Genomic DNA, 25399 nt, shown 5'->3' on the forward strand with positions numbered 1-25399 from the left:
CCTTAAAACTGATTATATTCTGTTACAGTTTGCTAAAGGAAACTTTACCAGACCTTTTGGTAACAACTGTAATCTGTATCATTGTTATTATTAATACTTCATTTTGTGAATATACTTTTAAAACTTGTCTCTCTTTCACAGGTGGTGACAGAGGTGGTCCCTTTCTCTTTAGATGAGAACTTTGACTACGATTATGTTGTGCTTTCACACAAATTCCTCCAACCTGAGGCACCAGCCCACAGTCCAAGATGATGCAGGTTGTAGTGGCAGCTGTATTGGGCAAGGAACAAGCTGTAATGACATTGGGGGAGAAGATTGCTTTACACTACAAGAATCCAGGAGTCAGCAGGCATCAAGCAACTAACATCCAAGAGCCTTGCTTTGAGACACTTCCTGAAGAGACACCAAAGGCTCAGGATCCTAAAGCCTGACCCAGTTACCTAGTACCAGTTTTGACTCAGGGCTTTTCTTTGGATCTCCTTCATTACAAGGAAATGTGCTGCTTAGCCAGTTTTCACTCTATTCCAGCACATCTGGTGTTTTGATCTGTTGTTTTTTATATGAATCTATATTTGCAAGTACTTGAAAAGCTTTAAAAGTAGATATATGAATTCAGGAGCCTCACAGTACTGTGATAATCCAGGATGAAAAAATTCCCTGACATGTGGTAGTACCGCCATCAGAGAACACACCATGAATAACATTGCCACAATTTAATGGCTTGGACATAAATACAGAAATACGGCTTGCAAGCTCAGTCTTCCTGCAGTGCTTTTATGATGCTTTGGCAGTGGATATTTAGTTAACTGCGTTAATTGTTAATGTCAGTCAGGTCCTATAATAAGAAATCAAATTAATGACATATAGAAATAGAAATATACAACGCTAGAGAACATCTCTTAGTTTAAATCACTATACACGTGTATTCCTTTCTATTTGAAATAATTGCTTTTAAAACCACTTCACATGGAATACATTCATTTTTGTATGCAGCGCTGTGTGCAAGCATGCCATAATTACCTACCCATTTCTGGGCCACCGTAATGCAAACAGCTCCGTTTCTTTCTTTCCATTTGTGTCAAAACATTATGAAAACACAAGAGATGTGGACAAGAAAAACACAGCAGGCATTTCCTGAGGTTTTTCAACGCTATACCAAAAGCATCACACACTGCTCCACATTCCCTTTTTTCTTCTGCTTCTCCCCACTTTTTTTTCCTGATCTTTATTAATGAAGCCTTTAGCTAAGGTAGTTTACTGTCACTGAAACTATGTCTTATTAAGTCATTGAAATTGCAATAACTTAATTTAGTGACAAAATATTTTTTCCTTTATTTTTGTCTGCCATCTTCTAACATTTCTTGTGGAGATGAAGGACATGATATTAATTAAAGATTAGAAAAGAGTAAACCGATTATATCATGGTACTACAGAGTCTGTCCGGTTTTTGAATGAATCTGTGTTTCTACTAATGTAGGTTTGTGAAGGTGCAGTGGATTGCTGGAAAGACATTAATCAAGCTGGGTCTCTGAAAACGTGCAGTTTTCCTTCACACTGTTTTGTGCTATTTGTGTGATGATGTGGTCCTGGTTTCCTATTATCACACTGTGTGTTTGCCACATGCTTTTGTTTTTGTTTCAACATGTAAGACACTAGGCCAGCACAGTGGCACAGTGGTCAGTATTGTTAGAAGAACAATGTTCTCAGAAAAGTAAATTTTACCAATTTTTAATGTACTGAGAATAAATGTTTATCTTTCCACCTTAGATAATAAGAAACCCAAGATTGATTGCGATTTCTTGCATATTATCCATCTTATAATTTATTGTAGTGTTGTTTTGGATAGCTTGGGATGAAGAGTCTGTTGTCATAGTATGGTTTTGAAATCTAGAAAGTCAAGAGCAGAGGTCAAATTGAGTTGTGAACTGAACCCAAAACAAAGGAGAAAAGGGGGAAATTGCACACATCCAATTAAAAAGGAATATTGATAAAAATACAATTTATTTTTGTATATTGTGCAACTTTTTTATCGTCAAAAGAAAACAGTTGCATAATGAGGATGTGTTAACAAAGGCTAGGATTTGGCTCATTTCATAGCAGGAACTTCAGGGAAAAGAACATTTTTGCCTCCTCTCCAGCTGGCAATAAAAACTTTTGTATTCTGGGGAAAACAGGGATGTTTGGGATTAAAAATGTCAAAAGGCAGTTGATATCAGGCAGTGGAATAAACACACGAAACTCTGAAGTTTTGAACACTGGGCTGCTTGTGTCTAGAGTCAGTGGGGCAGGCCAGCCATTTATGGCTTGAACAACAACAGGTGGAATCCCCCGCTGCCTTCTGATCGTCTCTCAGATACTGCCTGCTGGCACCTCACCCCGCTGCCATGGTCCGACCGCAGCCCTTCAGTTAGCAGAGCCGCAGAGAGGTGGGGAGAGATAGGAAGGGCAATCCTGCTCGCAGGTGCTCTGTTGTGGGATAGAGACGGTTGCCACAGGTGACAATAAAGCACATCTGAAGTATATTGTTGCTTTGAGAATATACAATATGGCACACGTGTCTGCTGTATAAAAGACATTCAAAGGCTGCAGCAGAAGATAATACCTTGACTGATTGGGATGATGATGCAGGGTCAAAATGCAAAGATCAAATCATCTTTATCTCTGAAATACTGTCCCTGGAAGTCTGTGCTTTATAAATCTTATGCACCTAATGATTTAGTCAGACAGACAGAAAATAAATGTTTATAAATGTTATGCAATTTATGCAGCATTAGAGCAAGCTTAATATTAAATGTATGAATTGGATGTGAAATCTTGAGTGTCCTACCTTTTGCTTTATGTTGTTTTATTGGTTAGTTTCTACTGTATGCCCATGATTTATAATTAAAGGAATTCTTGAATGGATTTTATTTTATCCTATGCCCCTCCATGTTCTAGTTCAGTTGTTCTCAGTACTACTCCTGGGGTACCCCTGTGTTTACTGATTTTTTGTTACAGTTGGGCCCTTAATCATTAGTGCTAATTGGTGCCTACAGGTCTGTGCTTGGTTTTGAGAATGCCCTAAAGTGCATTTCCAACAACTCAATTTGCTAATTAAGAATCTGTTCCCTTATATCTGATTAAAGAGCTCTTAATAGGTGATCAATTGCACAGACACTGTTGGAAATGACACTCTATCAAACACCTTCTACAGTGAACCTGTGTTTTTCCTTCTTCTTGAGTCAACCTCCAATCAGTTAGATTTCAGCTCGCACCCCTTCGGTAAATGTGCTAGTAGACCAACGTGCGGTCCTGCAGGGTACATACCAATAACAGATCTGGTTCAGCATTTTAAGAGCAGGAAGCAAATGGAAAAAATAAATGTCCAATTGAAATAGAAATAAGTTAGCCTGTGATTAAGAAGCACAATCCAGAAGAGGCATCTAATGCATTTAATGTAAATTTTCATTCCTGCGAGTGGAGTAAGTAATGATGTTTATCCAAATGCACAATGCACTTTATTCAGAACATAACACAATAAAAGAGAGTGGAACAGTCAGGCAGTACTTGTGTAGTGAAAGAGGGCATCAGCAGGGCAGAGCAGTACCGCCCCCTATGGACCGGGGAAGGGTATTTCCTTGGGCAGTAAAATAGGCAGAACAGTGCCACTTTAGTTTTAGTGCACTGAGCTCAACTCTTACTCAGGTCTTGCTGGAATTTTCCTTTACTAAGAACATTAAGCTTTCACATTTTAGATAACGATATAGCACTGCTAAAATTTGAATTTTAAGGTCTGATTTTAATTAAACGTGTTCCACAAATGAATGGAAGAGTTCAAGAGCTGCATACAGCACTCTTCTCGGGACATCTTCCCCAGCTCCACTGATGGCACTGACACACACTTCTTTGATTTAGAGCACATATTCTATTTTAAAAAAATTAAGCAACTGTGAGATGGGCAGCGATTAGCGCTCTTCTGGTTTCTGTGCCTCATACTGCGTCCCAACACTATTAAGTACTGAAGTTCTCATCAGTGTTTTTAATTTTGAAGATTTGAAGAACTTCTCTAAGTAGAGTAAGACTTTTCTTGGATGTGCTTTATGGTTTAGGCTCCCTTCTTTAGTTTTTTTTTTCCCTTCTGACAGTACTGGAACCAGAGGTTTTAAAAGCAGGCTGATACAACACTATACCTGCAGATAGTAAATTGGCATGTTACATTTTAATGAATTCTGGCAGGATATGTTTGTCCTGTGTCATTAATATCTAGTGGCAAAATCTCTACAGCAAAGGGTGAAAACGTACCCACTTCTTACAGTTAAATGTGATGGTGGGCTGGGGGATCTGACAAGAGGTTCAGATAAGCCATGGTTGTCAGGTCTGAAAAGTGCTTTGTCTGGTACTTCAGATGTTAAATAAGATGTTGCCAGCATGTATAATTTACTCTACTGATCTGATGGTCATACATTTAACCAAAATGGGAATATTGAAAGTAGACTGATGCTAAGTTCTGGCTCAGCTGGCTTGTTTAGTTGGCAGATGGGAGACAGCCAGCAGACAGCAACAGTAGATAGATCCAACCCTGTTCTGCCCTTTTGGCATGGACTTTGTGTTTTTATGTGTCTGTCTGGCCCAGGAATACAGCCCCAGTCATCTCTCTGGCCACATCTCTTTGATCACTCTAAGTTCCTATAGCAGGAATGTCAGGTCAGTGCTTGAACAGCCATAAATAATTCTCTGCACTTTAAAAAATGTTCTACCTAGGTCACTGTTAAGAGGCACTGAGTAGAAGGTGTTCTTTGTTAATTGAAGATCCTGGCAACTCTAAATATCCAGATGTGCATTAAGAATAGAAGAACTGTACTATTATTGTATGCAGAAATACTGTACAGTATATTGTGTATATGAATGCAGGTTCCCTGTACCTGTTGCTTTTTTCCTTTTAACCAGCTAAAGATTTTGAAAGTTAAGAGACAATTTGAATGAATCATTTTTGCATTTTGGCTGTAAGAAATTTCACTGGTACACAACTATCTCTTTAAATGTCTTTTATAATGTAATGTTATTTCTCTAGTTGTAGTGTCAGAAACAAGTGTTTGGATTGTTTTCACATTATAAAGTATGTATGGGGTTTAGGCTGATAAATATTATTCAGATACCTTTATGTGTGTCTTTTTATCCAGTCTGTTTACTAACAATTCTAAGATGTATTATTTAAAAAGATAACATTTTTCTAGCAGGAGACTAGAGTATTCTTAGATGTTTCCTTTTGAGAACCTGAGAAAAAAGAAATACAAGATAACAGCAAATAAAATGACAGTCTGTACACATAGACACAGGAGAATAAGCAGCAGCACTGGGTTGCTTCGTCATGTTTTCTGTATTTCATTAGAGCACACTAATCCACTAATTTTGTTTAAATATTTGTGTCATTCAATTTGTGCCATTTTAGCTGTCATATAATTCAGTCTTTTTTAAGGACCAGTACATTATTAAAATGTACAAACTTTATATACAAGGCTGCAATATTCATATTTTCATCCCAGCAAGCTGTGATATAGAAGTATATATCGTCCTAACTATATATACAGTATATACGTTGGCAACAATACTGAATTGATTGTAGGACATGTAATTAGAAGGATACAGTACTGAACTAGAAGACAACCAAAGAAAATTAACTTGCCATTTCTTACCAGCTCTTACTGTACAGTATGTACTGTGCCTACGGTATGCACATTTCCAAGGGCTTCTCGTTTCAGCCAGCAGGTGTCACTGCAGATTAAAAAGTGTGACCTGCCTGAGGCCCTGTTTCCTTGTTAAACTCCAGTAATAAATATCAGCGATGTGACTGCAGACAATCATCACCTGCATGCACATTATCGTTTATAAACGTTGAACATGCCAGAAGCCACGTGACAGGTTACACAGACATTTGGAGCGTACCTGAGAAGTAAATAAATGATGCCCGAACTGCAGACCTGAAGCCCAGGTGTACACAAAGTGGTTCATGAGACAGACAGCACTGATAAAACCCTGCACAGGCTGGGCAGAGGTTTCCAGCCTGGATTGGTCTGGATCACTCTATGTCTTATGGAGTATATGAAGTAGAAATTTGTTCTGTAAAACATGTGGTGCCATTGGTGTAATTTACCTTTGAAATAAATGGAATTAAAAACACCTCTGGCATGACGAAGTGTGATGTTTAGAACACTTTTGCTTCTGTGGTATACAGTTTGAGTGCCTATTTTGATCATGTTGGGTTTTGTTACCCAATAACCCCTGGGCTTGGTCTGCTTCTCAGGGTTGTGTTACATTACTTTCGCCCTCAGAAGCCTTCAAAGAAGACAAGAGAATGACACCGTGCTAGGAGTAGCAAAGCTTTCTCTGTACATTTTGCAAATTTTCCCTCTCATTTTGGAAGATGTGACACACAAGATGGTCATAATTCTTAATGGAGAAAAGGGATCAATGCATCTAAGCACTGGAACATAGGAGATAATAATCTAGGAGACCTAGATTTTTCAGTGAATGCCCGACTGCATTTCTCAATTGATATTACTGTTTGACATTTTGTTTACAGAACAAATGCTATCATGAAAGGAGTACTGTACATGCCCACTTACACCTAGTCTTGCATAATGCACAAGGCCATAATACAGTGTTTGTCCATCCGCTAATTCAGGGTCCCGAGGGAGACAGAGCATCTCACGGCAAGCAATGGGAGCAAGGCAGGGCACAGCCTGGATGGGACACCAGTCCATCACAGGACAGACAGAAACACCGGGACCAGTTTTCCCAGAAGCCAGTTAACCTACAGTACCGGTATGTTTCTGGGCTGTGGGAGGAAACCAGAGCACCCCCAGGAAACCCATGTGAAAAACATAAAAACTCCATGCAGATAGCAGCCCAGTTCTGGGTTCGAAACCAGGGCTGCTAACCACCCCACCACCGTGTTTCCATATTGTGTTTGTACAGTATGTGTCTGAATTACTTTGTAATTGGTGTTTTGTTGCAGTTGCATTATTTTTTTGGCAGGGTGGTCAGCTAGGGTAGGGCTGATGTGACCACATTGTCATAAGAAGCTGAGCATGTAATGAAGAGGAAAACCCAGAAGGCTGACCTTATCCACGCACAGCTGATACAGAATGGAAGGAAAGTGTCATGAAAGCTTCAGGTGCTGCACTCAGACGGAGAGCTGTGCTTTTTGGCTCAGCCATCCCAGCACATTTCCCAAAATTACATTACTAATTTCCCCTTGATTCCACAACCTTGGTAATTGAATATGCAGGCCTGATGTCCTTGGAAATTGAATATCTTGGTGGAACAGAGCTGAAAGTATGAACCATTGTTTGTCCAGAAACTGGGAAGGCAGATGAAATACTACAGAGATCTTTTTTTTTTCTCCGTTTCAAAAGAACTCTCTGTGGTTCTTTAAAACAGCACAAATTATGTAAAAGCCACTTGGTGCTCCTGACTCGTGCATTAATTATGTACAGTACATAAAACAACACTCAACAAAAAGCCTTGCCTTCTATGTACATTTACAGCTTAGAAGATTAAAAGCAGATTTTTTACTCCTGTTGAATAATGGAGATAAGTGATCATTGGGCAAGAGATGCTAGCTTTTCCAAATTAAATGCTGAATATATAATAAGTAATGGTAGAGCTTGCAGCATACAAGTTAATTTGCTCTTCAAAATGAAGCATATTTGTGGGGTCTACTGATTCGTCACTTGGATTTAAATTAACTTTATTTCCTTTTCATATCACTTCTCTACTTATCTTATCCCTAGGACACAGCCGTGGCCTGCACTGTGGTTGATTTTAAAAAGACCAGATGAAGCTCTGATTTCTTTAGGATTAAAATAGACAGACCCCCGGCAGAGAGTTCTGATAAGACCCTATGAATCTGAAACTTGTAACAATGATTTAACATTTTAAGTCAACAGCAGGATGATTTGAGGTGTTGAGAGGTGCAGCCAGTGGAGGCAATAATTAAGAAAGAAATACAAGGGAGACTAAGTTGATTAAGTTTTTTAGCCAGCTGTTTCTTGAGGATCCTAGGAAATCTGCTTCCACAACATGACTGTGTTGGCTACAACACCCTTCTGAATCGAATAAGGAAGTGACTTAAATGTACCTCTTCTTAATTTCTACGTGTTCCCTCAGGGCCTTGTTTCACTGTTTATCCTGGACTGGAATTGTGAATGTGTGTGTCAGTGTTATGTCTGTCAGCCATACAGTGGACTGGCATCCTATCCAGAGTGTACCCTGCCTTCTGCATTGCTTGATGGGTAGGCTTGGCTCCCCCATAGTCCTGAGCTGAAAGAAGTTACATTACCAGTGAATCCATGAAATTTGGACTTGTGTCATAGGTTCAAAATCTGCTTCTGTCACATACTGTATGTTCTAATAAGAACGGCTCGGGGTTAGGCTTGTCCAACTGCCCGAGATCAACCAGACACTTTGAGACAAGATGGGCCTGGTATGTTACCTCTAAACCGAAACAAATTCATGTGTTAAACTGAGCAGAATAACATCATTTGTTTATTTTCTTATTGTCAGCCACAGATTCCACTGATGGGATGTACAGAACAGTTGAGTTTCATTATAGACCTCTTAAAATAACATCTGTGTAAATTAGTAAGATGTACAAATTAACAGGGCAACCACAAAGTTGTCGATATGAGTAACTGAAAAATAAGAAAATGCAATTCAGCAAACGGTTATTGTTCAACTTACAGTATGTGTTTTCATGTAAAGGCACAATGAAATGTGGACCATGTGGTAGTTAACAATTTACCAACCTCTTTCCAATTTGATTTTTCTTGCACAAATTTCAGAAAAGGTGGTGGCAGGTCAATTACAATTTCATTTGGGATCTAATGAGCTATTTGAACCTTTTCAGTCAGGGTTAAGACAAACAGACAGAGTACTAAAAGAGTCCTTAATTTAATACTTAACTTGATGATGACATTTAACTCAGGGTTGCTTAATATTCTTCAACTACAGGACCTGTGCAGCTTTTTATCCTGTCCATCACAGCACCCTAAAGAATCACATGGAAAATTATCTAGAGATGATTGGCACTGTTCTTTATTATTATTATTTTCTCTAGTATTTGTCTACCAGAAAAAAATTCATGAAACATACTACTTTAAATCTGTGTTAGCCCTGGGGTCTTCCACAAGATTCTATGCTGGAACATTTACTATTATTTACATTTTGCATCTTGTTGAAGTTAAGGACTTAAGATAAAGAGCAGGTTTTATCTTAAGTATGATCTAACTCTTTGTCCTAGATCTGCCAACTTAGACTTTCTCTCTCTGTTGAAAACCTGGATCCATGAAATGGGTGGTAAAGTCAAATCATGCCAACACTGTCTGACTAAATCAAAAGTAAAAAAAACATATCTTCTTAAAATCCAAAACTAAAAATTAGTACTGCATCCTTCTTACGTCTCCCAACATTCACCTCCATCTATCCCTGAACAACCGCTGCAGTCCTTTCACAACTCTTCCAGCAGTCATATCAGTTTTTAGTTTTGTGTCTTTTCTCCAAGTGCATCTTTTCCCAAGTGAGGCTGTCAGGAGTGTCAGGAGACATGGCTTCGACTCCTGACACTTCAACTCCCAACTCTTTCCAGCCATTCCTTGGATTGGTACGGTACTCTTCACTGTTTTGCAGGGAACCGCAATTGTATGATAAAAATACTGTACATTGCAATTCTATTATTTCAACTCTACAAAGATTTATAACATGAGAACGGTGAATAATAATCAATTAGAAATGCACCGACACTTGTCAGATGTACTGCACATTGGTGTTCATTTACTTATGAAAGACATTTTTGCAGGAAATACTTCCACAAATGTACAGTACTAAGCTGCTTCAGTTTTCTAATGCATGAGAGGCAGTACCAAAAGTAACAAAGTAATCTTGTGCAAAGCATCAGTAACTCTCCATTACAAAAGGAATGGGCTTTTTCCAGTTACTTGAAATGTTCTTAAGAATCTGCAGGTTTTACAGATTTTTGTTACGTCTGTGAAAACAACGAACAATCCAAACTGAGTTGTTAATTTTTGAGAATAATAAATGCAGAACATAATCAAGCTACATGTAAACTGTAAAATTTTTAATCATCTACTCAGATCTTTCGTTACTATTGTCTCACATCTGTTTCAGATGCTAATTGCTTAATTTAATTCCAAAACAGTCAATTATTTTATCACTAACGGTTCATTATTGCAGATGGTCTTGTCTACATGAGAATGTAAGGAAACTGAATAATCACCATGTCACTAAACAACAGGCCATGTGGGAACAGCAGTAGTTTGTAACAACATGCAACATGCAGATGATATTGCTGGATGTGAAGATGGTTGAGGTCAAGTTCAAACTCATGGTCCTAGTTGTGGTTATGATCAAAGTCGACAACAAATGCGTGTCGTCACCTGAAATTAAAATGGAACAATACAGATCTGACAATGAGAACAGATGGATGCGATGTCCAGCTGTAGTCTCAGTTGCCAGAATATTTTGGACTGAGGATTGGCAAGTCACGTATACAATGCTGTACATGCAATTAAATCATGTATTTCAGAATCTAAAGGAAAGATGTCAGTGGTGGGAACGGCAGTATTCTCACTGCAGCACAGAAGGTGTTTACAGTGCTGGCATAGAAATACATTTGCCTAAAGGACATCCAGCACAACATTATTACAAGGGATTACTGCCATCAACACAACCACAAGTGGACACATTTCGAAAAGGCTCTGCGTAACCATGAAGCAGTAATATTTGGTGCCTCTTCAACAAAATAAGGAAGGAGTAATGGCATTCTGACATGAACACTTTGAAGTAAGTGTACCGAAACTTTGCAATTATAACATTCTTGGTATGAGCAGTGAGGTGCGTATCAGATAAGCAGTGCGAGTGTCTGCGTGCATTACCACTGTTCTACAGTACAATAGGATGAAGGTGAACATTGTTATACAACTTTAAACCCAGTACACATCGAGCTTGATGCGAGTATCGACTGCTGTAAGCTCCTGTTTGTTGATGCAGTAGGCTTGGATCTCACCAGTGCTGGCACTGGTCAGACCATTATTAGCCAGCATGCTGCAGTCGGTGTGCCAGGCCAGTGCAGAGGGAATATAATGATGTGTGTTACCATACTACCATAAAAGGAATTGTGGCACGAAGCCCTGTGCTAAGTCTCTCCAATTCAGTCCATCTGCTGTTGTACTTTCTGAAAGTGCTGCACAATTGCCTTGTTGATCCAAAATGCTGCAATTACACTTGTCATGGTCTGGGACAATATCAATTTCTGTCATTTAGTATCGGTACTATGACTGTTGTTTACTGCACATCCATTGTGATGTTCCTGCTATGTTATTCCCCTTTTCACAACCATGGAGAGGAGCTTTTTTCTGCCTGAAGAAGGAAGGTGTAGGATCACTGCCCTCACGAGCAAGCCTCCCTTCATGGTGTAAGGATTAATGCCTGTAGACATTCAGGCCATGGATGAAGTCTGTGAAGACCTCACTGTGCAGCAGTCCCAGTGGTGGACAAGGCACTCAGAACAGATTTTCTCCATGGTATCTTGCAAATAAAGACATCAGATGTGAAGTGGATGAAAATCTCTGGCCTCATGTTGATGAGGTAATCAATTAATGATTAACATGGAGATTAACATTTAGCAAATTCATAGGGTACCATATTTTTTATATTTAAATTAATGCTAGAATTATTTTTTTGAACATATCCTGAAATTAAACTGATATTTATTTTTTAAAGATCATTTTATGCTAGGTGGCTTCAGTAATTAAAAAGCTAATTTCAAAATAATTTTTGATGCTATTATTGACTTTCACGTAATGTACTTATTGTACTAAATCTTGCACTTCTTACAGGGTTTTGATGCTGAAGTGAGTAGCTTGGGAGTTTGTTCTTCAGCACTGTCACTTGCGAAATGTGTCAAAGCAAATGTAATGGAAACTGTAACAGTTTTCAATGCTGTTCCACTGTAGCAAAGCGTCAAAGCAAAGCATGAAAGCATGAAAGAAACTATACATTTAGAAAAACTACCTCTGAGGAGAGAGGCATCTATTTCATGTCCGATTGTTTTTAGCCATAATTTTGTACCTTTGTTGTTATGCTCTTTAAAAAGGGAACAATTCTGTTTCACTTAAATTTACCCCTCCTTGTATGAAGAAGATGTGGAGTGAAGTTGCCAATTTTTATTTGTTCTGTAACTTATTTTTCAATAATGTGTTAACATACTACTGATTTAAAAAACATGAATGTGCCTTAGAAATATTGAACACATGCGGTAATAAACGCTCAGTGCCTGAGGGGGTTTCCTTACATTGGGTGGGCAGTGGAGTCTCCAGAGAGCCATTTATGTAATGTCTTTAGGGCTGACAATCACCAGTTCATGCAGTTGGTCCCCTGAAGACATGCCTTTGTCATAGCAGGATCATAGCATTGAGAACAAGAAGAGCAGGATTAGCATAACTACACACAAACCACAGCATCAGGACTGGGAGTCTGGAAGGTTGGCTAAACTGAGAAGACAGATTAAATGTGCCTTTGCTCTTAGTAATTATCCATCTAAAAAAATCCTGTTTCGATAATACCCCCGAGCATTTGGTTAGTTAGATCATTTGCTTTTCAATGTCTTTGCCACCAAATGTGAAAAATGATGTTTATTTGGAAGAGCAACAGAAAATGTACTTCAGTTTATAAATTCAAAATTCACTGAAAAAAATACAAACAAGCCTGTCCTTTTTCTATGCCAGAGCAGCTAGTGGCTCAAGTAATTGAGGCAGGCAACGCCAAAGTGATAGGAAATAAGTATTTTTTTAAAACTCTATTCAATTACCCCAAAAAAGATCTTCCGATTAACGTGCAAGAGAATGGAGAGTACTCAATACTCAAACCTTGAAGCGGACATACAGAATATTTTTGTATTGATTTTAAATGTAATTCCTTAGTAATGAAATGAAGAGTTCAACTTGGGGACACAACTTTCAAAGAGCAGAATGGAATTATCCATAAACTACAGAACACATTTTACAACATAAATGTAAAAAGAAAACAGGTAATAGGTAACATCACTGCCAGGTTACATCAGTATTACATATTCTTCAGTAGTTCAGATAGATCCTATTAAATGTGAGATAGAGAAGAGGTATACAGAGTGTGGGGCAGCTTGCCCATTAAGGGAATGGCAGTCTAGCCAGGAACGTGAGGCTGCCCAGATCTCCCTGCCCTCAGTATACGAGAACTGAGCCATGCAGATGCTGCGGGTGTGCAGGTGGGGAGGCCTGGGGCATATGAGCAAGATGCACAACAAGAAGTCCTGGGTGTAAGACATATGTGTGCAGCAGGTAAGCAGAAGCATACGAGATAAGAATCTAACATTTCTCCCAAATTTCGGTAGTTTGATTAGATCCTACTAAATGTGAGAGATATTTGGTATAGCCTACCTGGCTGAGGAATGGCAGCCTTGCTAGAGGGGTAAGACTGCTCAGACCTGCCAAAGACACCCATGCAGAGTTCCAAACACCGAGCAAAGAAACCGACTGCAGTTTGGTTGAAACCGATCTGATTTTTTTGTGGCAATTCTATGAATATGGAATATGTGGAAATTTTAGTGGAAATTCTATGAATATGTGGAAAAAATCGTGCATGCCGCAGATTTGCGCTTGTCGTAGCGGCATGCGGAGATTTGAGTATTAAAACAGCCAAAAAAGTTGAATTTTACTAACACGGGAATAATTTATTCTCCGCGGCAACTCCACTCCGCTGTGATAGGCTAGAAAGTGAAACGTCACCGTTCTGCGAGGAACTGTGGGTAATGCCCTCCAGCTCAGTTTGCACTGGTGCGGTCTGCAGAGAGGGGTGTATAATACCTTATCGATTGAATACTTAAAAATGGTCTATTTTTATCTACATATAATTATATTTTGAACTTATGTTGATTGATATGTACTTACTTATTTTTATATAGGGTTGATAATAAAATGATATTTTTTACATTTTTGGCCAGATGGTTTTATTTACTTTGTGATTGTTTCTTTTAAAATAGGGCTTCCCCTCACTTAAAATCCTAACAATAAAGAAATTCCTGATTATATGCAATCCTTATCTGGCTAAAGATGTAAGGCATTTGTACAGTATGTCAAAACACTGAAATATGCTATTTCTGGAGTTGAAGAAGTGTGTAGTCAAGAACTTGGTTTTGCTACAGTTATTTTTACTGATTTTAACTAGACAGCACATTGACTAGCTGGTTGTGTGTCGTCTTTTTCTCCTTTTTGTACGTTTTCCTACAATGAAAGAGCTGTGCAAAATATTCTTAATTGTGATGGCAGTAAAATAATTAAGTTAAGAGTATTACATCAGGAACGTAGGTGTGACAAATTAATCAACAAAATCAACTTGCTCTTAAAATCAAGTTCCCTTTGGGGTTAATATGAAATTCTGTGACAATATTGCATATATCTGGGAACCAGAGACACCTAGAGATATTCAGCAATGTTACACAGACTGTGGGCTTTGAAGATCCTAAGAGGTTCAAAGGACTTCAATGAACAGTACCAAAAAAGTAATTTAGTGGAAGTTCTGTGCTGAAAGAGTCCCAGGCGTAGTGATGTGTATCGTCATGGAATATGAGTCAGGTCCAGCAGCTGCCAGTCAGCGCAGGAAATTAAAAAGGCTTCTTTCCATTTCAATCTCTATCTTCTCTCGCAAAGGCCTGGTTTCTGGAGCACGATTAGATCTACTGCACCCACTTTGCCTGCAAGTAATGAAAGCAGCCAAGGCTAACGTTAAAATCTTCAAGGCAATCTTTACTGATGTAGTTTAATTTATTTTGTAAAAGGAGGAAACAAGGAGTTGTAATGTCAAGACAGTCATCTACAGTATATAGAAGGTGGTTTAGGCTTTGTTTTGTGCTGTTTTTCATTTTTCTCTGTTTACCACATTTGATAGAACTGCAGTAGCAATGACAGTACAGAAGATGATTTTTAGGGACTTTGTGAAATGGAAACAGTAATACCATGAGATGCCATTCTCTATAAGAACAGCAATATAAAAAGTAATTATTTTTATTCTTTTATGGGTGTTGAAATATTGGAGAAAATTTGAAGTGGATAAGTAGACCCTGATTCTGTGCAGCTTCTGTATGTTGACATAGTTGGTGCTGAGGAATCTTTAATAATCCAGCTGTTTTGTTCCTCCTCTCAGATATACTCTTTTCACTTTTGATTTGGTTTAAATTGAACTAATTTACCTAACTGGTCCAATCCACAACTGTTTCTTAGGACCGAAGCAGTTAATGATTTATGAATATTGTATGTCTTGTTTGATGGAGTTCTGGTAGAAAATGCTATCAAAGGTGTAATTTTAGAATATCCTAGAAATTAGTAATTGGGTTCAGATCTGTTGGAGAACATTTGTGTCATGCTTCTTAAACCACTGATTGACCACCCATGCTCTGTGGATGGAGGCATTGTCATCCTGGAGGACAGCCATCCCAGCAGGTAAGAAATGCCACAGGTGGTGAAGGTAATCACTAAGTACAGATCAGTGTGACAGGAGTGTACCCAAACCATGCCATGAAAATGTGTCCAACAATGTTCACTTTTGAAGCCAAGTATTCCAGGCTGTAGAGGTCTTTAGGTTAGTGCCATTCTTGCACTTATCTATTTAACAAGAACACAGTGAAGGGAGAATCATCTGACTGTATCTCATTTCTGCACTGCTCGGTATTCCATTACCTGTGCTCTTTGCACCACTAGACTTTCAAACGTGCATTGCCAATTGTAATGAGCAGTTTGTATACTTCAGCCCAAATTTGCTGAGCTGTCCCACTCAGTGGAGTTCTGGGAAGAAAGATTTTGATTGAATTGGCTGCTCGGGCCACCTGTTGAAATTTGCAATCAATTGTTCTGCAGTTTCTTTTGCACTTCAAAATGATGAATGTGTATCATGATCACAGTGCTTCTGCCCACTGTTGCCCTTTCCTTTTAACGTCTTTGCCTCAGAGATCCATGTAGACCACCTTAGACACTGGTGCTTGTGACACATCAGCAATTTAAGCCGTCTGAGTCACACAAACGTCTTCCAAACAAGCCCCAGCAAACACTGTTCTTTCAAAGTGACTGAGGTCTCTTCTTGCAGTCATGCAAGCCAGAATTAAAGGCAATGAGGCCTGTCCAGATTTTTATACATAAGCAGGTCGGGATGCTGTTTAATTAACGACTGAGCTTTGCTTTCAATGTACCATACTTGGTCTTTCTTGTTTACCCAATTGTTTCCATTGTTGCCCACTACCTGTGCATCCTCCTTCCCCCTTTCTTTCACCCTTGTATGAGCATGAGGAGCACTTTCAGTGTAACTGAAAATCACCAGTGCAATCCTAGCCTGCAAATCAGGACATAATTATAGTGAATATTCAGGTGGTCCTTTACCATTGGATTGATTACATTCAAACAGATTCACTTCAGATTTCACAGTTTTATCAATCATTATTAGATGTGGTGTATGCATGATATGCAGATCTGTGCTGCTGTTAGGATTCGAGAAACTCAGAGCTCCAAGGCTCAGCGTCTCTTCCAGGGCTGGGACTTCCTCCTACATAATTAGAGATTTTGTGCTATCCCTGTTTGAAAATGACATACTGTATTTGCAAAGGACATAAAAAAAGCAACAAAAAATGATGTTCAGATTGTGTGGTGCCTTCTCATTTCATTGAGAAGCTTTTTATAAAAGACATGTATTTCCATGTCTCTAGAGTCACATTCTGTGAGAAAGGACCCTGCTTTCTTCACCAGCCAGAACGGAACAATACTTTATTACGAAAGGGACCTGCTGAGAGGGAAAGAGATGGGAATACAGGACAGCAAAGGGAATACAGTCTGTGTAAAACTCTTGGCCATAAAAAAAAACTCTTTAAAGATTTATATCAAATAGCCAATATTGTTGAATTCATACAGCATCAGGTCTGCTCTTCATGAGGGGCATTTTGGTTGATGGCATACTGACCCTCGCTTGCTGCTGAGCAGGGCTTACTAGACATTTCCAAAGCAGAAGTGTTTTTTTATTCCAGCTCCTTGGTTTATGATTTTATTTTATATATGTATTGTTTTTAATTTTCTCTGATAAAAGATTTAGGTGCTGGGCCCGAATGCTATTGTTTGAAGGTGTCTGGAGATGTCAAGGGACCTCGCTCTGACTGATAGCAAATTGTGAGTCAGTGCACTGCTACAATTTGAAATGGAAATGTGACATTTCCTTCGGTTTCGAATTAACAGACACAGCCCCATGTTCGTCCCTTGTCTATGGGCTTTTCAAAGGCCTCCTCTTTACCCATCACAATGCCTGTCTCAACAATAGGCCGTCACAAGAGACACTTCCTGCCTCTCTGCCTTCTTTGTTTCATAAATATCACAACAGGCCCCAACTGCTTACTATCTCCTGTACATGAAAACAAGTGACATATATTAAATTAGCCTATTCTCACCTCTCTGGCAAGAAATATATTTTATTTGTTTAAAACCCAACCAGTTTGCTTAAACTGTTATTTTCTCTGCAGTTTCCAGATAAATATTATAGCTCTTTTTTCAGAGCTGTTACAAGAAACTGATTTGTTTTTGTTTTTCTTTATCTCTTTCATGTTTATTCTTTTTGTTTTCCTCCTTTGCTATACCACAGCAGTTTAAGCAACTGTATGGATATCTTTGACATTTGTTTTGCAATAGTCATGATTGTTGTTTCCTGGCCTTCAGTCAGTTGAAAATTGTTGATGTTTACGTTTAGGTCACAATTAGTGGAGTTATGTAATAGCATTCTATGTATAATATACTTATTCTGAAACATGATTGATTTCAATTGATTAATTGCTAGTGAAATCATTTGCTGGATTTCTGGTAAGTTTATTTATTTTTTATTCATATCATACTTTTTGTTTCCTATCTGCTCAAACTCATTTTTCTGACAGCTTAATGTTTCCATGTGATTCAGAGGGTGTCAGTCATCAAGTCTTACTTTGGCTCTGCATTATCATTTGCTAATACTCCAGTCATTCAAAGTGTCACCTGCAAGAGCCTTTTTGGTTTTGAATTCTGAGTAGAAGAAAAAGGCAAAAGAAAGTTTGTTGGCAATGGTTGAAAATTGTTCTACTGTTATAACAAACGTTTTGATGTGGATGAAAGGAGCATTCAGAAGTAATAAAAACAGCACCGTAAGAACCTTCAATTTCTTGCAAGAGAAAAAGAACACAACAGCATCACTTTCACTGAGCACTGAACATGCCACAACAAGAATTCTCAGTCATTCTCACATAAAGTCATTTTCACAGTAAAGGATGTTGACCGAGGTATTTTAAGGCTAAGCTGAAACCTCCATCAATAATCACCAGGCTGAACTCGTGATGCCTACTCTGCTGTTTTGAACAGTGATCTTCCATCAACATGGGGAGAAGTGTTTTGACAAGCTGCTGATAATTCTGTAAAGAACAAGCTTGGTTGAATCAATCAATCTGGTGGAAAAATAAAAAAAAGTTCTGGTTTGGTTACACACCCCTATCGCTTTGAGTTTCCGGTTCTGTATACAGTCAAGTGAGTAACTTGTTTTTTTAACAATTTGGCACAGGCAAATTAATAACAAATTAAAAATGTATAGGAATGCAACAGTTGTACTGTACATGATTGAAGCGTTTGAATCATGTAAGAAATGCATGTGAAATGTCTAGTTAAACATTTTGTCATCAGTCATCCCATAAACATGATTTGTTTATTAACCTCTATGTTAGAACATCTGAATCCAATCAATGCCAAAACTGTGGCTGTGCATAACACAGTACCCTGGCAACAGTCTCTGGCTTTTCCTATGCCTTATTATGCTGTCAACATGATCCAATGGGCACAAAGGGACTATTAAATAAATAATGCTACTATAATAACAATGACAACAACAACAACAACAAAAATAATAATAATAATAATAATAATAATAATGGAATCATATAAAAAAGCTAACAATTTAGTAAAACCAAGACTAAAACTGTATTGGAAAACCTTACCGTCACCTCATCTGAATTGTGTCTTGGCAGTAAGTTACACCCACCTGATGCTGCACATAAGAAAGCTCCATCATCTTTGTACAGCCTGATTTTTAGCAGAGTAAGGCCTGAATCAGCAGATCTCAGATCAAGAGCTGAACTAGACTCATTCAATAAATCTTTATAATGCCCTGAAGCTAAACCATTCAGTGCTTAAAATTTGAACAGGAGAAGCTTCTAATCCTCTAAGGTGTGATGACTAATGATGCAGAGTAATTGTAGTTTGCATACATGCTACATAATTTTGGACATACTAAAGTCTTTCTAGAACCTTAGTTATTATGATGTTATAGTACTCTAAATGTGATGAAATACAGACTTGTACTGTATCAGAATTTAAGCACCTGAGCTTAAATATTATTAAGCAGTGTTACATGTACTGTACTGTACATGGAAGATTATGACATTCTAACATACTTCAGATGACAGCATGTTTGAAAGTAACACCAACTTTGATTTCTTGGTTAAACCAAAGTTTCTAACTTTCATTAACAGGTGCCGTTTGACTTTTACTACACTACAGGTATGAGTCATAGTCACCAACCTCTTAAGATAAACTTATGCTTATGTTGAGAAAGGCTGTTGTATCTATATCTTTATGTCAAAATGACAGGCATCAGGAAAGTGCAGGAATTGCAGCAGTACTATCTGATTTGGTCTGCAAATAAACCTGAGTGTTATCAGCATACAATGATGCCCAAGTCCATAATGATGAGAGATATGATCAAAAAGTAAATACTAAATAGGTCACAGTACAGGACCTTCCAGAACACACTGAGTAAGTGGGATTACATCTGATTTAAAACAACCATGATTTACGCACTGGCTCCTGGTAGTCAAAGAGAAGCCAAACCAAGCAAAAGATGTTTTTTGATCCTTTGTTAAATTTCCATGTGATTTATAGGATGCTGCAATTAACAGTATCATAAAGCTCAACTCTTAACCAGAGTTTTTTTCAATCAATTAATTGAGTTTTGGTTTGTACTGAAAGCTAATGGACCTTGTACAGTAACTCTCAGGGACCAGATCTAAAGACCTGTTTTTTAAGACTTGTTTAAGACTGTTTGTCTTCTGACTTTTCTTAGCCTGTAAAGCTCAGACACCACAGCAACTACAGTAAAAATTGGATTTCATCTGTTGCCTGAGATCAGGCATGCAAGTTTTGTTGAGAGCTTTCTTTTGTAGTTGTGGAATCTTTTAAAACACATATTCAGTGCATTTTGTAAAGACGTTCTTCAAGGCTCAGAAAAGTGTTAACCTTGCTATGCAGTATGGAGTATTTTGATCTGTGACAACCAGTGTGCAATGTCAATGTGTAACCGTATGCCATCCACTCACCACTTTGTCACAAAGAGCAATATTTCCATTGTGGTCTAACTCGGCAGTTTCACCTTTTTTTTTAATTACAAATCCTCTGATCTGTGAACTGCTCTAGTGAGGGAGCTGACACACAAAGGGAAAGGTGCTGGGAAAACAAGTTTGAAAACAAGGAAATCAGACAAATTGCCTGACGGACTGACTGCTTGCTGAGTGAAGACGGTCCTATAGAGATCTCAGCTGTGCCAGGTAATTCTCGGCTGCAGTGCTGCGGTACACACTAGTATCACAGGGGAAGAGTGATGCACCTCCTGAATCAAGATACGCGAAGCTACTGTCTGGCAGGCCTTAATTCTTGTTTATTACCCTCAACCCGAGTCATTTCAGAATTTTGCATACAATAATTTTTTCATCCTTGACAATTTGTAAAAACCCAGACAGGGTAAAAGTTATGAATTTCAAGCAACTCTTCTTTTTTTCCATAGAGTTTCCATAAAAAACATTTCTCATCTACCTGTAGTATTAAAGGCATCTTGTTTTATTACTTAAATACAATGAGAAGTCCACTTTGATATGATAAAGATGAGTTTAAAAGCTGAAATGTTGTCTTGATGTGAATTGCAGTATCTTGTGGTTTTATTGTTACACAGAGGATGCAATGTTATTAGAGTTTTGGGTGAGATAACCTTATATTTATTCAGCAAGATTTATTGATTTTTTTAAAGCTCTTATTAAGGGTTTTATTATTTTTATTGGGTTATTTTTTGTTTTGCTTCTAGCAGTGTTTCTTAGGAGTTACTACATATTGCAAAATCTGCAAGTAATAGACTGTAATGTGACTCTGTAAAGACAAGGGCAGGTATTATATCATCCACAGGCAGAAATGGAGTGACATGTTTTGGCATGGCTTTGAGGTCACTGTTTTTCAATGGTATCATGACTGTCCATTTTGATAATATAAAAATGTAAAGGCAGTTAGAATGGGCTTTTCAAAAGAGAAGTTAAGCATATTCTTGGACATACCTTGGTAAATTGTACCAAATAGGATTAATGGTCTGGTGCAAATTTCAAACATTTTTGTAATTATTGGGAATGTGTTGTTAATTTAGCATGACTGACATTACAGACTAAAGAGAGAGAATGCAGGGAGACAGTGATCACTGATTTGCTGTGGTATAGAGTATGTAACCACTAGCAGATATCGACTGTGTCCTTGGCAAATACTTGGCAGTATTTCATAGGTTTAGTTTCTCAGTGAGAAAAGGTTTATTAAAAGTGACACTGGGGTGCAGAGCAGTTTGTCTGTATAACTCTGAGTGGTTGGGAACTGGAAGTATCTGAGCAAAAATAATAGTTTTTGAAAACGATGAGTAAGAGGCAGTGAGATGGATGGGCATTGTGTTATTGTAAAATGCAATATGTTGAGTCAGGTGCAGTTCTCTCATAAGACAGTTTAAAAACCCATCTTAGGAAACGTCCATCATTGTGCAGGCAGTTTTGTGTTCCCTGGAAAAAGAGGGACAGAGAACACTCAGAAAGAGAAAACTGTGCATGGAGAGCACACCCGTCCCCACAGAATGATAGAATGATCCCACCTGAGCTTGCCTGCCAGTAGAAGGATAGCCCCATCTCAGAATATACAGTAGTTCACTAAGTGGCACAATAGGTATAAGGCTCTTCTAATTGTTATGTAATCATATGAAGTCCTGACCTTAGCTGACATGCTCTTACTGGTTGGCTGTCTTGAATGCACTAAGCAAGTAGCACAATTCAATTTAAAGAGCTTTATTGGCATGACCGGTGAATTACAGGGTTGCCGAAAATAAAACTATTAGAACGCTAGCACAGTCCGAACAGCTGCTGGAAGGATTTGATTTTTTAAAGCATCATAAATGGAAACGTAGGCAAAAATAAGAGGGTAATGGTTCATAGGCAGTGTATATGTTCTGCACTTTAATGCATGTGAATCAAATCAATGCCAAGTTGTCATGTCAAATTGTATTTACATACAGAAACATATAGTAAGAGATTATATTTTTATCATTATTTTGTTCTACTGTACATTCATTGATTGGAATTCAATTTTCTTGTGATAAAATATTTGTGAGCATTTGATTGTGAATATGATTATAAGCAAGTAAAGTGCACTTGTTTGATGCTAAGTAACAAGAAATATGCAGATTTTAAAATCAATTCCACTGTAATAGCCGACTGAGGGTCATTGGTCATTCTATGCTCGGGGAGCGTGACAAAGGCAAACTGATGCAGACAGTGCAAAGGGGAAATCCGGGTCGCAGTCCAAATTCAAAAACCGGGTGATCCATCAAAGACGAGACAAACAAGGTTAAAATCTGGAACAGGATCCGAACAGGGACAGGGAATAAAACCAGAGTAACGAGGCCAGGCACTCCAAGCCCCGGACTCAGATGGTCAGGACGCCTACCACCGGTAGGCGGGCTTCCGGGCGTCCATCTCCCAATGCTGAGCCAGGAATAGAGAGAGCGCCAGGCTTAAATAACGATGGACTAAACAGGGGACAGATGCAAGTAATAAACTAAAATACGGAAGGGCAGGAGTGCCTTTAAGAGGAGGGATTACGGTCGGGACAGTTGGCTTCAGGGTGACAGCACATGGGATTCTTTTACAGTCTAAAGGCAGAGTGAAAAAGAGCTGGAAACCTTATTGGGCTACAGTGAAAGGATGTGATTTGAGAGGAGTGTAAATTCAGGGGTAGTCAGACATTGGCCTTTTCATTCCAGAGCAGAATGTGTCTATACTGTAGCTGTCTCTTTATTTGAACATAGATAATTGTTGTATAATTAATGAGATGGTTGTATCAAAGACTACTCTTGGTTTAATTACAGATATACTGGGCAGTGAGAGTGAGTAGAACAGTGAGATATGTCAGGAATAGAATATGAAATTGTGCTCATGTATAATTTGTATCGTAATGAAATGAAAAACAGCCTGGAATTAATATTTCAATTGTTACTTTATTACATTTTTCTGGGAGGTGTTAAGCTGATTAGAACTTCAAGTCTGTAATGAAGGAAAGTCCAAATATTTTGTTTTAATTAAGCAGCATTCTTTTTGGGAAAACATTGAAAACCATTATCTTCACTGGGTGAGAGGGGAATAATGTTTTATCTTAGTTTTGTGTTTAATCACATGTGACTATTCAGAAGTAGAATATTTCTATTCAGACACATAAATGGAATAACCTCATTTTGTTTTCCAATATGAAAAGAGAGTTCATTAAATTGGAGAAAACAATCTCAATTTTTTTCTGTAACTTAATTTTTATTTTCATCTTTTCTAACTGTATTTTATACTTAATGTTAATTATTTTTCTTAATAATTTTGCCCAGGTTAGATCTAATAATAATTTCTAATGCTTTTATTCTATGGAACTTGTAAGCTATCCTTTTTATAATAACAATGTAGACTGCAAAACTGTGTCATGCCATAATTCTATCAAGATCTTGGCTCTCACAGTAAATAGAAAAAACAATTGCACAGTCCCAATATGTCATGTAATTCAGAAATAAAGTGTCATTTTATAAATATATAAGGTGCTTATGTCTTGACTATTCTCTTGTTACAGAGTGCAGTATTTTTCTCCATCTCCATCCTTCTCCCTTATAATGCCGCCCCATTCAAGATATACTTTAACTCAGGACCTTCAAAAAAGCACTTTGTGAGCTCTTGAAATCCACTCCAGTCTTTCTGAAATCAATGAGAAGAGAATGAAGATAGAATAAGAACAATCAACATCTCTCCAGATCCTCAGTACTTTCATTTCAGGAGCACAAATGCTGCTATTTTCCTTTAAAAAACATAAAACTTTTAATTTCCTTTGCCATTCTTCAACTTGTAACCTGTCTCCTGTTCTTTTGCTGCTCTAATGCTGGAATGACCTCTGTTGGCTGAAGATCATCCAGCACACAGGAGCTGTAATGAAACTGATATCTTGACAATACTCCAACATATACTGTATATACTGTACCTGAAAGAAGGGTGTTTATTTCTAGAATCAATACAGATTACAAATAAATACATAATGGGTATAGTAATGATATTGGTAAAATCTTAATCACGGCCTGCTATTTGCTCATTCTTTATAGAAAGAAGTGCTGAAAATCCATGATCTTTTTTCAAATTATTTATGTTTTATTTGCCTTCAGGATTATTCCATAGGTTATTAGATATTCAGCTTTTCAGATATTCACATCGGTGTGGCGCAGTAGAGCAGTGGTTTGATATGCTGCCTCACACAGCTGTGGCCTTGGGTCCAGCCCCTGACTTGGGTTGCTGTCGGTGTGGACTTTGTACTGTATTTTCTCCCTGTGTTTACTTGGTTTTCTTTCGAGTACTCTGGGAAAAGTGGCCCTGGTGTGAGTGTTTGTGTCTGTTTGTAGCCTGTGATGGACTGGCTTCCTGTCAAGGGTGTAATAATAATAATAATAATTCCTTACACTTCTCTGGACAATCCACTCAAAGAGCTTTACAGGGAATGGGAATCCCCTCCACCACTAACATCAATTTGCTCTCAGTGGGGAGAAACTGCCTCCAACAACTCTACAACTGGCAAAATATTTAGTTGGGGGTTATGATTAATTATCTTAATTCTTGATGAACCTACTCAGTCATTTTCTGTATTCTCTATTTTTGTAACCCCATATTTGTAACAATAATTTGTTAATTTTATTATCCCCTGTGGCAAAACACAGTTAATACTTTAAAACCAATATAAAACCAAAGCAAATATAAGGTCAAATGACAATCAAAATTTCAACTATATACAGTAAATTTCACCTACTAAAACTGCAATAAACCAGTTTCATCACTATTTCAATTGGCTGGACATGATTTTTATTTTGTATTTTCAATGTTTGTAAGTTTTAAGTGCACTACTCCTCAAACTATAAACAGCACAAATTCTCTATGAACCTGTGTTACTCTCAAAGAAAC

General features: G+C 38.0%; 1 protein-coding gene across 1 annotated transcript in view; it reads left to right on the top strand.

Annotated features, from left to right (window-relative positions):
* Positions 1–5135, top strand: part of iftap (intraflagellar transport associated protein) — a 24976-nt gene extending 19841 nt beyond the window's left edge. The window contains exon 7 of the mRNA XM_088611196.1: positions 142–5135. The gene's annotated coding sequence lies outside the window, so the exon portion shown is untranslated. The remainder of the gene's footprint in view (positions 1–141) is intronic.
* The last annotated feature ends 20264 nt before the right edge of the window (positions 5136–25399 follow it).

This window comes from Lepisosteus platostomus, chromosome 18 (assembly GCF_059453375.1).
Source record: "Lepisosteus platostomus isolate fLepPlt1 chromosome 18, fLepPlt1.hap1, whole genome shotgun sequence".
Classification (NCBI taxonomy): Eukaryota; Metazoa; Chordata; class Actinopteri; order Semionotiformes; family Lepisosteidae; genus Lepisosteus; species Lepisosteus platostomus.